This window comes from Ranitomeya variabilis, chromosome 6, assembly GCF_051348905.1.
Source record: "Ranitomeya variabilis isolate aRanVar5 chromosome 6, aRanVar5.hap1, whole genome shotgun sequence".
In the NCBI taxonomy this organism is placed as follows: domain Eukaryota; kingdom Metazoa; phylum Chordata; class Amphibia; order Anura; family Dendrobatidae; genus Ranitomeya; species Ranitomeya variabilis.
In genome coordinates this window covers 528,619,515-528,636,518 of record NC_135237.1, presented here as the reverse complement: position 1 = coordinate 528,636,518, position 17,004 = coordinate 528,619,515, and the positions used below count along the sequence as shown (strand labels likewise).

Here is a 17,004-nt window from a genome sequence, read left to right as displayed (position 1 = left end):
GCCCCTTTAACTTAATACTTTGTTGCTCCACCTTTTGCTGCGATTACAACTGCAAGTCGCTTGGGGTATGTCTCTATCAGTTTTGTACATTGAGAGACTGAAATTCTTGCCCATTCTTCCTTGGCAAACAGCTCGAGCTCAGTGAGGTTTGATGGAGATCGTTTTCAGCTGTAATCACAGCAAAAGGTGGCGCAACAAAGTTTTAAGTTAATGGAGCCGAATAATATTGCATGCCCCACTTTTCAGTGCGAATTCTGGCACAAAGCCTCGTTCTTCCCACTTGCCCTGTAGTGGTGGCAAGTGGGGTGATAGTTGGGTCAATAGGACGCCTCCTTTACTAACCCCATAGTCACATTGTATGAAAATGCAGACAACCAGAAAAAAGTCCTTTAGTAAATCTTAATTAACCATACTTATGACTTCGCCTATTCATTCGACACCCTTGTCATTTGCAAAAGAGTTACAAATAAAAAGCAACAATAGTCTTTACCTTTCTGCAGAGATAATGATAATCCATTTGTCCCATGATGGGTCTAGCTCTGCTACATCTAGATGACAGGCCGCAAGGCTGCATGATTCGACCATACAGCCTGTCATCCAGCAGAGACACTGAGCTGTGTCTGCTACTGCTGCCCAGTATCTCGGGATGAACTCGTAGAACCTGTCTGACATCACCCCAAGTGTGAAAAAGTTCTCATGCTCCCAATGCCTTTAGAAATGTCCTGGGAGTTCACAGCCAATGAACTCACTTCACCTATCTAACGTTAGCGCGAGGATCATTAGAAATTTTCCCATGGTGCTCATGCTATCGTCAAAATGGTAATGGAGATGTCAGTGACTGCATGTGTATGACGTGCGGGAATTGTATGGCAACCATGTGCCGCCCATGTGCCACATCAGTACCACACAGACGGGCACCAAGGAAGCACTACAGTAAGCGTTGTTCTCTGGAGCCGGGCGCTAAAGATGGCTCTCATCATTCTACCTTGATCTGCTGGTGATCAGCACAAGCAGGGGAGAATGATGAGAGTTTTATTCAAGTGAGAACAATAAAAACAGGCGGCACCTTTCAGGACTATTACTTCCATCAGCCTATACCTGCTGCCACTAATAACAGTGAGAGAAGGAGTGGCTGATGGGAGTATTAATCAGTTGCAGCCTGCGCTATAAATAAATAAATTTAAAAATTGGCATGGGTTCACCTGTATTTTTGATAACCAGCTAGGCAAAACTTACAGCTGGGGGCTGTCCACAGCTGTTTGCATAGCCTTTGCTGGTTATTAATTATAGGGGCTCCCTACGCCATTTTTTGGGGGTCTCCCATTTTAACAGCCAATAAAGACTAAGTATACAGCTGTGAGCTGATATTAATAGCCTGGGAAGCTCCATGGGTGTTGAACATTTCCCAGGCTATAAACATCCACGCCATTTTTCTTTGTATAATTAAATACATGTACAGTAAGCTGCACACACACTGTACTAATTGTATATGTCACTGACATGTATCATTTATACAATGTGATTTTCTGGATTTTATTTTTGATATTCTGTCTTTCACTGTTAAAATTAACCTACCTTTAAAATTATAGACTGTTCATGTCTTTGTCAGTGGGCAAACTTACAAAATCAGCAAGGGATAATTATTTCAACCAGTGTACACCCAGCACAGTAAAATACTCCAACAAAACTCTGCCAATAGAACAACAAAAAAGTTATAAAGCACAATATTTAATCAGACTAAAAATAATATTTTACTTAGTTATTCTATCTTGCAAAAGTTTGTGTTTGCAGAACATGATAATTTTGTACAATAGAAACCATTTATTTTTATGTCAACTCATTTTTTTTTGTTGCAAATAATGTATTTAAAAGACAATGCAGACAATGAATATGACATGTTTCTGTTTATTTTGCTTTTCTTATGCTTCGTTGTTTGGCAAAAATCGCAAGTCACAGCATGGCATCCGATTTTTATGGATACATTGTAATTCTGTAACATAGGAAACTGTATATGGTCCTGTAAAAAAGCTGCTGTAAAAAAAGGATTACAAGTGAGAATAAAATCGTTACACTTTTCTGGAAGAAAAATGGACCGATTTTTTTTATACTGTCGCGTGACCCTAACCTTAACCTGTGGCAAGAACAAACCTGTATTATACAGAAGTAGCCCTCTTGCTAATTTTGAGGGCATAGTAACAGTGCTTACATGATCATAGCATCAGCTTATTTAAAAAAAAAAATATTCTGAAATGTACCAATTAAAAACAATGCGTTTCGGCTTAAAAAAAAAAAGTCTACATCAGGTAAAATATACATATGTGGAACAATCAATGATTCTTAAGGCTAGATTTCTTGAGAAAAATATCCCAAAAATTAGTGCAAGGTGCATATGCAAAGAATCTGATAAAAACTCAGACTGATTGCCTACAGCAGAATAACCAGAAAAATCTTGTGGTCCTTCAAAAAAGAACCAAACAATAAATACAAATCCCTGGCATTTTAATTTTGTGACTCAGTTTAATAATTGTAATCAAAGAATAAGGGACATCCTTGAAAAATGTTGGTACCTTTTAATTAAAGACCCCATCTTAAAGAATTTGTTACCAAAAAACCCTGGTATTACCTGTAAGAGGGGTCGCAATATTAGAAATTTAATAGAGCCCAGCAACCCCAAAAAAACCCCACAGATTTCACTGGTGGATTTTCAAAAGTTGTCTCTAGAAATTCATCTCCGGGCGTCTACAAATGGGGATCGAGGAATTGCTACACATGCAACATCTTACAACATGGGGCTTGTTTGATCACTTCATATAGTACGGGTGAGGTCTTTGAGATTAAGCAATGTCTGTCTTGCAACAGTGACTTTGTTGTTTACATAATCACGTGTTGTTGCGACCTCCAATATGTTGGCCGCACAACGCAGAGCAAGAATAAATGGACAAAGTCATAATACTAAAATTGGTTTCCTTTACAGCATAGCTTATAGCGGCACATGTTATTAAAGCATAATGAAAAATTTCAAATAACAGTTACACCAGTACAAATTATACCTTCTTGAGTGCTGAATCGCAATCAAATATTAAACAAGAAGGAATCTTTTTGGATATTTCGGATACAATCTTTGTACCTGAATGGTTTGAATGATGTGACTGAGAAAGTTTAGAGATGCTATACCTATTGAGATAGCGATCAGGTTTATTCTAATTTTGTTGTTGTTGCTGTTTGTTTGTTTTTTGTGGATTTTTTTGTGTTTTTTTTTTATTAGACTTTATAATGTATTATTACCTGTCACTAAAGCATAACTATTTAAGATATGTGGTTCACATGTACATATAAGTTCCTTTTTCCTCTTAGATCATTACATCTTTTATCCACCTGTACTAAAGGGTTAAACAAATTATGAGGAGTAAACAAATTAAGTGAAGGATTGGTGCTAGTAACAAACACCCCTCCCTTTCCATTTGTAGAAGTGTTTATAAAGACATGGTTATTGTTCCAGTATGGATGTATATTTACCTGATGCAGGCTTTTTTTAAGCTGAAATGCGTTGTTTACTTGGTACATTCCAGAATATTTTTTTTTTCTAAATAAGCTGATCGTCACATATTTTCGGGAGCGCCGGCGCCAGACTGGATTTCTGTTTCCTTTAACTTTTCACCTGCGGGTGACTGAGAATCGCTCCATTGACCAGGAGCCGTGCAGCAGACCGAATAACTAGGACCTTGGTTTGGGACACTCCCCCAGGGCCAATACGCTGTCCCTTCAACCTCAGTTTGGTGAGAGCATCAGGTTTGCACTTTTATTTGTGATATTTTTAACCCCTTCCCGACATGTGACGTAATAGTACGTCACATGTCGGGACCCCCGCTTTGATGTGCGCTCCGGCGGTGAGCGCACATCAAAGTCGCGACATGTCAGCTGTTTTTTACAGCTGACATGTGCGCGCAATAGCGGCGGGTGAAATCGCGATCACCCGCCGCTATTAACTAGTTAAATGCCGCTGTCAAACTCAGACAGCGGCATTTAACTACCGCATCCGGCCGTGCGGCCGGATATGAGCGCATCGCCGACCCCTGTCACATGATCGGGGGTCGGCGATGCTTGTGCATTGTAACCATAGAGGTCCTGGAGACCTCTATGGTTACTGATTGCCGGTGGCTGTGAGCGCCCCCCTGTGGTCGGCGCTCACAGCACACCTGCATTTTAGCTACATAACAGCGATCTGATGATCGCTGTTATGTAGCAGAGCCGATCGGGCTGTGCCTGCTTCTAGCCTCCCATGGAGGCTATAGAAGCATGGTAAAAGTTAAAAAAAAAAGTAAAAAAAAATGTGAAAAAAATAAAAAAAATATAAAAGTTTAAATCACCCCCCTTTCGCCCCAATCAAAATAAATCAATAAAAAAAAAGCCCAACCTACACATATTTGGTATCGCCGTGTTCAGAATCGCCCGATCTATCAATAAAAAAAAAGCATTAACCTGATCGCTAAACGGCGTAATGAAAAAAAAAATCGAAACGCCAGATTTACGTTTTTTTGGTCGCCACGACATTGCATTAAAATGCAATAACGGGCGATCAAAAGAACGTATCTGCACCGAAATGCTATCATTAAAAATGCCAGCTCGGCACGCAAAAAATAAGCCCTCACCCGACCCCAGATCACGAAAAATGGAGACGCTACGGGTATCGGAAAATGGCGCAATTTTATTTATTTATTTTTTTGCAAAGTTTGGAATTTTTTTTCACCACTTAGGTAAAAAAGAACCTAGTCATGTTTGGTGTCTATGAACTCGTACTGACCTGGAGAATCATAATGGCAGGTCAGTTTTAGCATTTAGTGAACCTAGCAAAATAGGCAAGCAAAAAACAAGTGTGGGATTGCACTTTTTTTGCAATTTCACTGCACTTGGAATTTTTTTCCCGTTTTCTAGTACACGACATGGTAAAACCAATGATGTCGTTCAAAAGTACAACTCGTCCCGCAAAAAATGAGCCCTCACATGGCCAAATTGACAGAAAAATAAAAAAGTTATGGCTCTGGGAAGGAGGGGAGCGAAAAACGAAAACGGAAAAACGGAAAAAGCTCCGGGGGTGAAGGGGTTAATATTGCGCTTAGATCCTGCGCGGTGCTGTCCCTTTTATATTCATATAAATTTTATTAATATTTATATTAATTTGCATATCTAAGAAGCAGTCATACTAATTAATAAATTCAACTTATGGTTCTTTTGACTGATTCATATAAAAAATTAGGATCATGGCAGGTGCAGACAAGTGTATTTTTGACCAAGTGTGAACTGACAAAACATCGGATCCCACACAAACCAATGTTATTCTATGGGGTCGTGCTCATGTCAGATTTTTCCCTCGGACCGCGCCAGTCCAAGGAAAAATTGTTCCATGTCCTAGTTTGATCCAAAATTCGGATCGCACTTGACCATGCAAGTCAATGAGTGCATGGAAACCATTGGACTCGGATGACATCTGACAGAAGGGAGAAGATGGATAATTTTTTCTATACAGCTTCTCCTCATATGAGAAAATCGGATCACACTCTGATTACGCTGTGATCACAGTGTGATTATCATAATCGACCCGATTTTCTCAGATAAGAGAATACACGGCCATCTGCTCCAGTCGTTACAATAACATAGTAACATAGTAACATAGTAACATAGTTAGTAAGGCCGAAAAAAGACATTTGTCCATCCAGTTCAGCCTATATTCCATCATAATAAATCCCCAGATCTACGTCCTTCTACAGAACCTAATAATTGTATGATACAATATTGTTCTGCTCCCGGAAGACATCCAGGCCTCTCTTGAACCCCTCGACTGAGTTCGCCATCACCACCTCCTCAGGCAAGCAATTCCAGATTCTCACAGCCCTAACAGTAAAGAATCCTCTTCTATGTTGGTGGAAAAACCTTCTCTCCTCCAGACGCAAAGAATGCCCCCTTGTGCCCGTCACCTTCCTTGGTATAAACAGATCCTCAGCAAGATATTTGTATTGTCCCCTTATATACTTATACATGGTTATTAGATCGCCCCTCAGTTGTCTTTTTTCTAGACTAAATAATCCTAATTTCGCTAATCTATCTGGGTATTGTAGTTCTCCCATCCCCTTTATTAATTTTGTTGCCCTCCTTTGTACTCTCTCTAGTTCCATTATATCCTTCCTGAGCACCGGTGCCCAAAATTGGACACAGTACTCCATGTGCGGTCTAACTAGGGATTGTACAGAGGCAGTATAATGCTCTCATCATGTGTATCCAGACCTCTTTTAATGCACCCCATGATCCTGTTTGCCTTGGCAGCTGCTGCCTGGCAATGGCTGCTCCATTTAAGTTTATCATTAACTAGGATCCCCAAGTCCTTCTCCCTGTCAGATTTACCCAGTGGTTTCCCATTCAGTGTGTAATGGTGATATTGATTCCTTCTTCCCATGTGTATAACCTTACATTTATCATTGTTAAACCTCATCTGCCACCTTTCAGCCCAAGTTTCCAACTTATCCAGATCCATCTGTAGCAGAATACTATCTTCTCTTGTATTAACTGCTTTACATAGTTTTGTATCATCTGCAAATATCAATATTTTACTGTGTAAACCTTCTACCAGATCATTAATGAATATGTTGAAGAGAACAGGTCCCAATATCGACCCCTGTGGTACCCCACTGGTCACAGCGACCCAGTTAGAGACTATACCATTTATAACCACCCTCTGCTTTCTATCACTAAGCCAGTTACTAACCCATTTACACACATTTTCCCCCAGACCAAGCATTCTCATTTTGTGTACCAACCTCTTGGGCACATGTCCTGTTTATATATTTTTCTGGAGGATTCTCTTCAAGACAGAATGTGAGTGGCTCCCATTCTGGTGGACTGTTGCATATATAGTATTTCTATATTGTTCTTATGCAGTCTATCCATAGTATATGAATGATACGTTTTTGATAATGATCAACAGAGACACCCAAATAAACACATGAATCCTACGATATCTTCACTATGTCATAATCGTGACAATTAATGGTGATGAGCCCTTCCAAGAAGTTATTTAATAGCACAATGGAAGACGTTGTCCCAGTTTTGAGAGACCTCAACCTAAAAAAGTTGATGGCTGTTTATGGCTGAAGGTAAATGAGCTTGTTAACCATGAATTTACAGCCGTAAGCATAAATCCTCTAGCTTTTCACTCCATGAGACAGCCAGCTCATTACTAACTGTGGTGTTTTGAACTTTTAATAGAAGAAAAAATGTGTTTTTTTTGCTGTACATGAATTTGACAGCAGTGGTGATTATAAAGACACCATTGAATTTCCATGAAAAACACTTAGATCTACGAAAATACAACAAATCTAAATGCAAACACTGGCTAAGAACTCAACTTATTGCAGAATTTTATTATACAGTTAGGATTATTATGCGTTTCGGTTTATAAAGTTAGTAGTCATTTGGGTTGCTAAATATAAATTGGAGGAGGAGGTTTGTTTTAGAAAAAAAAAATTTTTTGTAAACACCGATTGATTACACAGGATTTTTTTCTCAACTTTCCAGATGAAAAATCCGCTATATATTACACTATCAGCTATGAGGATCAGATTGTATGTAATCATGTTCACATGTTGCAGAGGAAACGAACAGTATAAATTGAGTGCTATTGTCAACTAGATGTGAAGATCCTGTAAATATATTTAGTGGTATTTCACCAGGCAATTCACCTTTTGAAATGCAAATAATCATGTATTTTGAATATATATATATATATATATATATATATATATATATATATATATATATATATATATATATATATATATATATATATATATGTTCTCCTACCTACTAAGAATGGAGAGGTCTTTAGTTTTTATTGTAGATGCACTTTAACTGTGAGAGACTTAATCTAAAAATAAAAAACAGAAAATCACATTGTATGATTTTTACATAATTAAACTGCATTTTCTTGCATGAAATAAGCATTTGATCACCTACCAACCAGCAAGAATTATGGCTCTCACAGACCTGTTAGTTTTTCTTTAAGAAACCCTCCTAGTCTGCACTCATTAACTGTATTAATTGAACCTGTTTGAACTTGTTACCTGTATAAAAAACACTAGTGCATACACTCAATCAATCACACACAAAGAGCTGTCTAAGAACACCAGGGACAAAATTGTAGACCTGCACCAGGCTGGGATGAGCTACAGGACAATAGGCAAGCAGCTTGGTGAGACGGCAACAACTGTTGGCTCAATTATTAGAAAGTGGAAGAAACACAAGATGACTGTCAATATTTCTAGGTCTGGGGCCTGGTTGGTAAGAATAATTCTGAGAAAGGTCAGGAATCAGTCCAGAACTATATTGGAGGACCTGATCAATTACCTGAAGAGAGCTGGGACCACAGTCTCAAACATTACCGTTAGTAACACACTATATCATCATAGATTAAAATCCTGTAGTGCACACAAGGTCCCCCTGCTCACACCAGCACATGTCCAGGTCCTTTTGAAGTTCGATAATGACCATCTGGATGATCCAGAGGAATTATGGGAGAAGGGCATGTAGTCATATGAGACAAATATAGAACTTTGTGTTATCAACACCACTCGTCATGTTTGGAGGAAGAAGAATGAGTGTGACCCCAAGAATACCATTCCAACTGTGAAGCATGGTGTTGGAAGCATCATTTTTGGAGGTGCTTTTTTGCAAAGGGAACAAGACACCTGCATTGTAATAAAAGGAGGATGGATGGGTGTCATGTACCACAAGATTTTGGCCAACAATCTACACTCACTGGCCACTTTATTAGGTACACCTGTCCAACTTCTTGTTAACACTTAATTTCTAATCAGCCAATCACATGGCGGCAACTCAGTGCATTTAGGCATGTAGACATGGTCAAGACAATCTCCTGCAGTTCAAACCGAGCATCAGTATGGGGAAGAAAGGTGATTTGAGTGCCTTTGAACGTGGCATGGTTGTTGGTGCCAGAAGGGCTGGTCTGAGTATTTCAGAAACTGCTGATCTACCGGGATTTTCACGCACAACCATCTCTAGGGTTTACAGAGAATGGTCCGAAAAAGAAAAAAAATCCAGTGAGCGGCAGTTCTGTGGGCGGAAATGCCTTGTTGATGTCAGAGGTCAGAGGAGAATGGGCAGACTGGTTCGAGCTGATAGAAAGGCAACAGTGACTCAAATCGCCACCCGTTACAACCAAGGTAGGCCTAAGAGCATCTCTGAACGCACAGTGCGTCGAACTTTGAGGCAGATGGGCTACAGCAGCAGAAGACCACACCGGGTACCACTCCTTTCAGCTAAGAACAGGAAACTGAGGCTACAATTTGTACAAGCTCATCGAAATTGGACAGTAGAAGATTGGAAAAACGTTGCTTGGTCTGATGAGTCTCGATTTCTGCTGCGACATTCGGATGGTAGGGTCAGAATTTGGCGTAAACAACATGAAAGCATGGATCCATCCTGCCTTGTATGGAGCATCTTTGGGATGTGCAGCCGACAAATCTGCGGCAACTGTGTGATGCCATCATGTCAATATGGACCAAAATCTCTGAGGAATGCTTCCAGCACCTTGTTGAATCTATGCCATGAAGAATTGAGGCAGTTCTGAAGGCAAAAGGGGGTCCAACCCATTACTAGCATGGTGTACCTAATAAAGTGGCCGGTGAGTGTATATCCTTCAGTGAGAATATTGTAGATGGGTTGCGGCTGGGTCTTCCAGCATGTCAAGTACGAACCAAAATACACTGCCAGAGCAACTAAGGAGTGGTTCCATAAGAAGCATTTCAAGATCCTGGAATGGCCCAGCCAGTCTCCAGACCTTAACCCAATAGAAAATCTTTGGAGGGAGCTGAAATTCAATGTTGCCAAGCAACAGCCCCGAAACCTGAAATATCTCAAGAAGATCTGTATAAAGGAATGGGCCAAAATCCCTGCTGCAGTGTGTGCAAACTTGGACCAGAGCTTTAGGAAATGTCTGACCTCTTTAATTGCAAAGCAAAGTTTTCTGTACCAGATATTAATTTTTGTATTTCTATTGTATCAAATACTTATTTCGTGCAATATAATGCAAATTACTCAAATAAAAATCATATAATTTGGTTTTCTGGATTTTTTTAGATTCTGCCTCTCACAATTTTAGTGTACCTACGATAAAAATTACAAACCTCTCCATTCAATGTAGGTGGGAAAACTTGCAAAATTATCAGTTTATCAAATACTTATTTTCTCCACTGTGCATGTGCAGCGCCCCAGAGTCCTGGTCGTTGCAGTACTGATGCTCCGCCGCTAAGGGGGGCTATGGTATGTCTGATGGCACTGAAGGAGTTCACCTGACCAGGTATCACAGACACCAATACACTTCACAGTCTGGCCTCCAGGGGGAGCTAAGGGTGCTATGTATTAGGCCACTCCTCACAATCTGGTAAAACTGGGGGTTAGATAGGAAGTTAGTCAGAAGCTGACTGGGTTGGAACTGGGCAACATCCTGTGGCAGAGGGTGTTGCAGTGGAATATTCAGGGGGGTCCCTGTCAGGGGTGGGATCCTGACAGAGGCCTAGCGAACAGAAAGAATGTTACGGGACCGTGCCTGCACTTCATCGCGGCGGTACCCCAAGAAAGGACAAGAAGCGAGGTTTATTGTGCTGAGTGAGAAACGAGATCATGCAACAAGGAGAAACACCAGTAGGAGTCAAGCTGTAAGACAAGGCAACATCCTACTGAGGCGCGCAGCCGGTGGCCGGAAACGCAGAGGAAGTATTGAGCTCCAGGCCTTACTTCAAACCTACGGCAAGACAGTCAGTTCTAGGCGGGCTGTCTCACCCAAAATCACCTAAGCAGACACAGGGGGCAACATTTGGAGAGGGGCGACTCTAGGGTCCCGGAAGAGCTCCGAGCCTACCCGTCATACGGGTGCGTCCTAGCCATATCATCTGGGGGGACGAAGAAGTACATCATAATCGAGTTGTGAGGGAACTTCAGAAACAGACACAACAGTTGTGGGGACTATCCCATAAGCACAGCATGGGAGGACCACAACACACAAGCGCTAGAAGGTAGGCACAGATTTCCACCTGCAAAGGGAACTCTGGAGGTGCCATCGGACTGGCCGAACTCAGGTAGCCCGGTTAACTGTATTCCGGACTGAGGATCCTGAAGCCTTCAGTAAAGAGGTAAAGAGACTGCAACCTGGTGTCCTTATTATTCACCGCGACCTGCACCGCACCACAGCATCATCACATTCTCAACTTTCACTGGACGTCCCTCAGCAGGGTCACAGACCGGGCCTAGCCACCGTGACAACCCCAGAACCGAGACACAGAGGCCCGGTACCGGGTGCCCCTTGGCCCTGCGGCAGTGGGGGCGGTCCACATGCATCATAGTACTTGCTGAAAAAATATTAGAAATCTATAACTAAAGAAGAGTTAAGGTACCGTCACACTCAGCGACGCTGCAGCGATATAAACAATGAGCTGATCGCTGGAGCATCGCTGTTTTGGTAGCTGTAGAGACGTCAAACACAGCAGCTCCAGAATGATGCAGGAGCGATCCAGTGACGTAACGGCGACTCACTTATCGTTCTCGCTGGTTGTTAGCTCCATGTAAAACATTGCTGACATTGTTGCTTTTGATGTCAAACATGACGATACACGCCGACCTGACGACGAAATAAAGTTCTGGACCTCTAGCTCCGACCAGCGAGATCACAGCGGGATCCAGATCGCTGCTGTGTGTCAAACACAACGAGATCGCTATCCAGGACTCTGCAACGTCACGGATTGTTGTCGTTCTCGTTGCAAAGTTGCTGAGTGTGACGGTACCTTTACACATAGAGTGAGAGGCTTAAAGGGAATTTCGCTTTCCAATCTGAGAGCAGTACGATGCACCATCTGAGAAGCAGAGGCACTGTTTCCATTAATAGGACGATTAATTGTTTTAGTTTTTATAAATCCCTGCTTTATCTGCTACAAGTCACCTAATTCTTTGAATGCTGAGATCTGTATAGCCCTACACACCACTGATTTGCATTTCTGCGTACATTGTGCATGGACAGAAAGCTGCCAATCAGTGGTGGAGGTGTGGTTGGACTACATGGCAGCAGGCTTACTAGTCATCTAGTGATAATACTGAAAATAATACACAGATTAGATTCAAAATAAACTACAGCAATCAGCCTGAATAGTGCCAAATTGATGTAATCATTGTCTCTGTCTATACATTATGCTGCTCTCAGACTTGGTGACAAACCTTGGTAGCAGATTCCTTTCAAAGAGTTTTCTTCAAGAACGTCAATATTGCTGAGTTAAGCCATGTTCACAAATGGCATTTTTTCAACATTTTTTATGCCTTTTTTATGCAAATTTTCAGCTGCGTATTACAGTACCAGCAATGTCTGAGATTTCACAAATTGCATGCACACAGCTTGTTTTTTTTGTCATCAGGATTTTATGCTTTGCAAAATTTTTTGGACAACAGAGCAAAACGTTGAAAAAAAATGCAGGTATCAACTTTTGCTGCATTTTTTGTGCCAAAATCTCATTCTATAAAATAGGATTTTTTTTGAAACCTAATCTTAATCAGCATGCACAAGAGAAAAATCTAGCATGCCAAAACCAGAGCAAAAAAAATCAAGAAAAACTAAGGAAAACATGTTTTTTTTCTGCAGCCTTTTACCTGCCAAGAGATCAGGTTTTGCTGCAGAAAAAAAGCTGAAAAACATCTAGGGTGACCTTACCCTTTCAGTATTTTAATGGAAAGGTCAGGTCAAAACTTCCGCCCTGGTAAAGATCAACTTATTAAAAATGCATCAACGTTGTCTAGTAGCCAAAAACAGTACTGCAAGCTCTCTTGCATAAAAGTGATGACCTAAGAACATGTCATGACTATATGCAGTGGCTTGAGAAAGTATTCACCTCCATTGGCTTTTTGCATATTTTGTTACATTATAACCTGTGTTTGAATATTTTTATAATCCAATTTGTGTGTTATACATCAGCAATAAATAGTCTAAGTTGGTGTTGTGAAAAAATATAGGCATAAATTAAATTTATAGGATCAAATAACTAAAAATTGTCATATGCATATGTATTCACCCCTTTCGCGATGAAGCCCCTAAAAATTTCTGATGCAAGTAATTACCTTCATAAGTCACATTGTTAGTGAAAGGAAATCCACCTATGTGCAATCTAAGTGTCACATGGTGTCTCCTTATATACACACCTTTTGTTAAAGGCCACAACAGAGGTGGCAACACCATTAAGAGCCACGACTAACCAAACAACACCATGAGACAAGGAAATATTTAAACATATCAGGGACAACTTTGTTGAGAAGAACAAGTCAGGGATGGGTTATAAAAAAATCCCTATCTGTTCATCTCCAGGAGCACCATCAAATCTATTATCTTCAATTGGAAAGAACATGGTACCACAACAAACCTGCTACGAGGGGGTTGCCCACCAAAACTTTCAGCCCGGGCAAAGAGTGCATTAGAAGGGCAGCAAAGAGACCAAAGGTAACCCTGAAGGAGCTGCAAAGTTCTCAAGCAGAGGCTGGAGTATCTGTCAATATGGCCATAATAAGCTGTACACTCCAGAGGTGGGTTTTATGGAAGAGTGGGCAGAAAAAAGGCTACACTTACACACAAAAATTTAAGGCTCATTTTGAATTTGCTAAAAGACATGTGGGAGACTCCTCAATATATGTAGGAAGGTGCTGTGGTCAGATGAGACCAAAATTGAACTTTTTGGCCACCAAGGTAAATACTATGTCTGTCTCCAAATCAAGACTGCTAGTCATCCCAAGAACACCATCCTCACAGTGAAACATTGTGGCTGCAGCATCCTGCTGTGGGGGATTTTTTTCAGCAGCATGGACAGGGAAAATGGTCCAAGTTGAAGGGATGATTTGAGACTGGGACAGAGGTTCACCTTCCAACAAAACAATGACCCAAAGTATACAGCTAAAGCAACACTTGAGTGTTTTAAGAGGAAACGTGAATGTTTTGGAGTGGCCTAGTTAAAACTCAGACCTTATTCTCATTGAGAAACTGTTATCAAACATGAACATTGCTGTTCACCAGAGATAACCATCTAGCTTGAAGCAGCTGGAGCAATTTTGCCTTGAGGAACGGGCAAAAATCTCATGACAAGATGTGTAAATTTCATAGAGACTTAGCCAAAGAGATTTGCAGCTGTAAATGCCGCAAAAGCAGGCTTTATAAAGTACTGAATTTGGGGGGGATAGTTTTGTGCAAGTAAGTTTTCAGTAATTTTGTCGTATTTGTTGGTTGCTTCACAATAAAAAGGAAGCCAAATGTTCATAGTTGTAGGCATGTTCTTTACATGAACTGATTAAAACCCTAAAAAAAAAAAAACAATAACAGTGAAATTCTAGGTTGTGAGGTAGCAAAGCAGGAAAAATTTCAAGGAGCGTGAATACTATTGCTAGTTACTGTTAGTTAAAAAAAAACATTTAAAGGGAACCTTTTATGTTGAAAATTATATGTGATCTGCAGGCAGGATGTTACAAGGAGGGAGGAGCTGATCCAATGGATATATATTTTTTAGGAAAAATATTCAGTACAATTTGTATTTCATTCAAAGTAGTTTCTGGTGTAAGTATATGAGTCCACCAGATCATTGACAGTCTTCCCTGTATCACTGTACATGCAGACGTAGCTGTGAATCACTGGATAGGACCATCCACTGGACTCATATACATACAATCAACTGGAATTTAAATGAATAAAATGAAAGTTATGCAGAATCTTATCCAACAAACCTGTATATAATTTTGATCAGCTGCTCTTTGTTTAACCCATATACAGGTTCCCTTTAAGGCAACTTCTCTGTATAATTTATGCTTAGTAGTTCTAGAACTTAGAAATCAACTGGTTTTCAAACTCCACTGAAAAAGTTGCAACATAACCCACAAGTAGACTCTCTCCAATGTTTTTACTTTTACATGAATAAATATATTTTCTATTCTCTTAGAAACTTTTTTACTCTTTTCAACTCTATTTTGTTTCAGAGCTGGGAAGTTGGTTTATATTTCAAAGCACAATGTCAGGCTGTTTGAGAGAAAAGCTTTGAAGTTATATTTGCCCTTTTCGTTACATGAGGGATCTCAAGTATAATGTACAGTAGTAAATACTATTCATTTCAGCTTTTTACTTTTTCGTCTAACATTCTTCACAAGAGTTTTGCTGTAGGGATGGGAGAGAACTCCTTATAACCTGGGAGACATAGTTTGGCCTACTTTACAGGAACTGTAAAAAAAAAAGGCTTCATATTGTAAATTTAAAAATGTCATTACTTTTATTTCCGAAAAAACATTTTGGAAAATGTTTTGATATGCCACATTTTGTTTGATTTACCTTAACCCCTTCATGACATGCACCGTACATGTGTGGCGAAAGTCGGAAACAGGTGTAGACAGTGGGCTCATGGAGTGAGCGTGCCCCATACTTGGCACATGATGGCTGTGTTTTACAGCCAGGACATGACTGTAACAATTGCGGGTGGAGCAGAGCTCCGCCCATGATTTTTAACTCAATAAATACCTCTCTGAGTTTCACACCCGCCAGAATGTGGGCATGTCAATTCATGCGCACATCGGAGCACTAATGGCGTGATTGCAAGTCACTGATAGGTTGCTATGAAGCCAGAGGTCTGCTGAAGACCTTCATGCTTATCTTTACTGAGCTCCTTTGAAATCAAGCCTGTGGTTGTGCTTCAAAAGATACTCTGATTCTTTTTATATACAGCAATGCTATGGAATTGCTCTTTATAGCACAGGCGAATAGACGATTGTATCTTCAAGTCCCCAAGGGCGATTATCAAATAAATTTTACTGTAACATAGAAATGTTTGAAAAAATATGAAAAATATCAAGAAGACAAAAGTTCAAACCACCCACTTTTTCCCTCATTAAAGATAAAAAAAATAAAAATACCCATATGTGGTATCACTACTTTCTGAATACTTTGATCTACCAAAATGTAAAATAATTAATGCTATCGGTTAAGACCATAAACAAAAAATTTTGAGAACAGCAGGATAAGTACAAGAACATCAAGTGCTTGAAGGAAGTCATGGAAAACATGGAAATTGTCTCTTCGGAGAGGAAGAGGACTAGAACTCTAGCGCCACCAATTGGAATTAGCAACTCCTTAAAGTCAATATTGATCCTCTAACACATGACTTAGAATAAAAGACAAAACCAAAATCTCAACTTGCAGACACTGTGTTTTGGGGTACTGGCCCTTGTCAGCGTAAAGTGTGAGATCTGGAAAACAGGGAAGCATGGTGAGAACTGGCTTAGATAGTAACCATAATTGAATAATAGAAGAAAAACATGCATACAGACTAGACATAAGCGTATCAATTCTCTTTGTTTCTTCTGTAGTGTATAAGCTCTTATGGTCAGTGGGGTACTCGCTTACACTAAGTGTAAGCTGTCATAGTCAATGTGGTCCTATCTCTCTCCTCTAGAGTGTAAGCTCTCATGGTCATTGGGGTACTCTCTCCTCTAGAGTATAAGCTCTTGTGGTCAGCAGGGTCTTCTCTCTCCTCTAGAGTGTATGTTCTCGTCGTCAGCGGGGTCCACTCTCTCCTCTAGAGTGTAAGCTCTCATGGTCAGCGGGGTCCTCTCTCTTCTAGAGTGTAAGCGCTTATGGTCTGCGGAGTCCTCTCTCTCCTGTAGAGTGTAAGTTCTCATGGTCAGCAGGGTCCTCTCTCTCCTCTAGAGTGTAAGCTCTCATGATCAGCGAGGTCCTCTCTCTCCTCTAGAGTGTAAGCTCTCATGGTCAGCAGGGTCCTCTCTCCTGCAGAGTGTAAGCTCTTATGGTCAGCGGGGTCCTATCTCTCTCCTGTAGAGTGCAAGCTCTTATGGTCAGCAGGGTCCTCTCCTGTAGAGCTATGCTCTTATGGTCAGCAGGGTCCTCTCTCTTGTGTAGAGTGTAAGTTCTTATGGTCA

The 17,004-nt window shown here is 40.5% G+C and overlaps 1 protein-coding gene and 1 long non-coding RNA gene across 8 annotated transcripts in view; one reads left to right on the top strand and one right to left on the bottom strand.

Moving 5' to 3' along the window:
- Window positions 1–17,004, top strand: part of CSMD3 (CUB and Sushi multiple domains 3) — a 1,888,113-nt gene that overhangs the window by 574,461 nt on the left and 1,296,648 nt on the right. The gene's annotated exons all lie outside the window — the stretch shown is intronic.
- The window catches only part of LOC143781527 (uncharacterized), a 36,583-nt gene that overhangs the window by 10,816 nt on the left and 8,763 nt on the right, over window positions 1–17,004 (bottom strand). The window contains exon 2 of the long non-coding RNA XR_013216750.1: window positions 1,576–1,689. This is a non-coding gene — a long non-coding RNA (uncharacterized LOC143781527). The remainder of the gene's footprint in view (window positions 1–1,575; window positions 1,690–17,004) is intronic.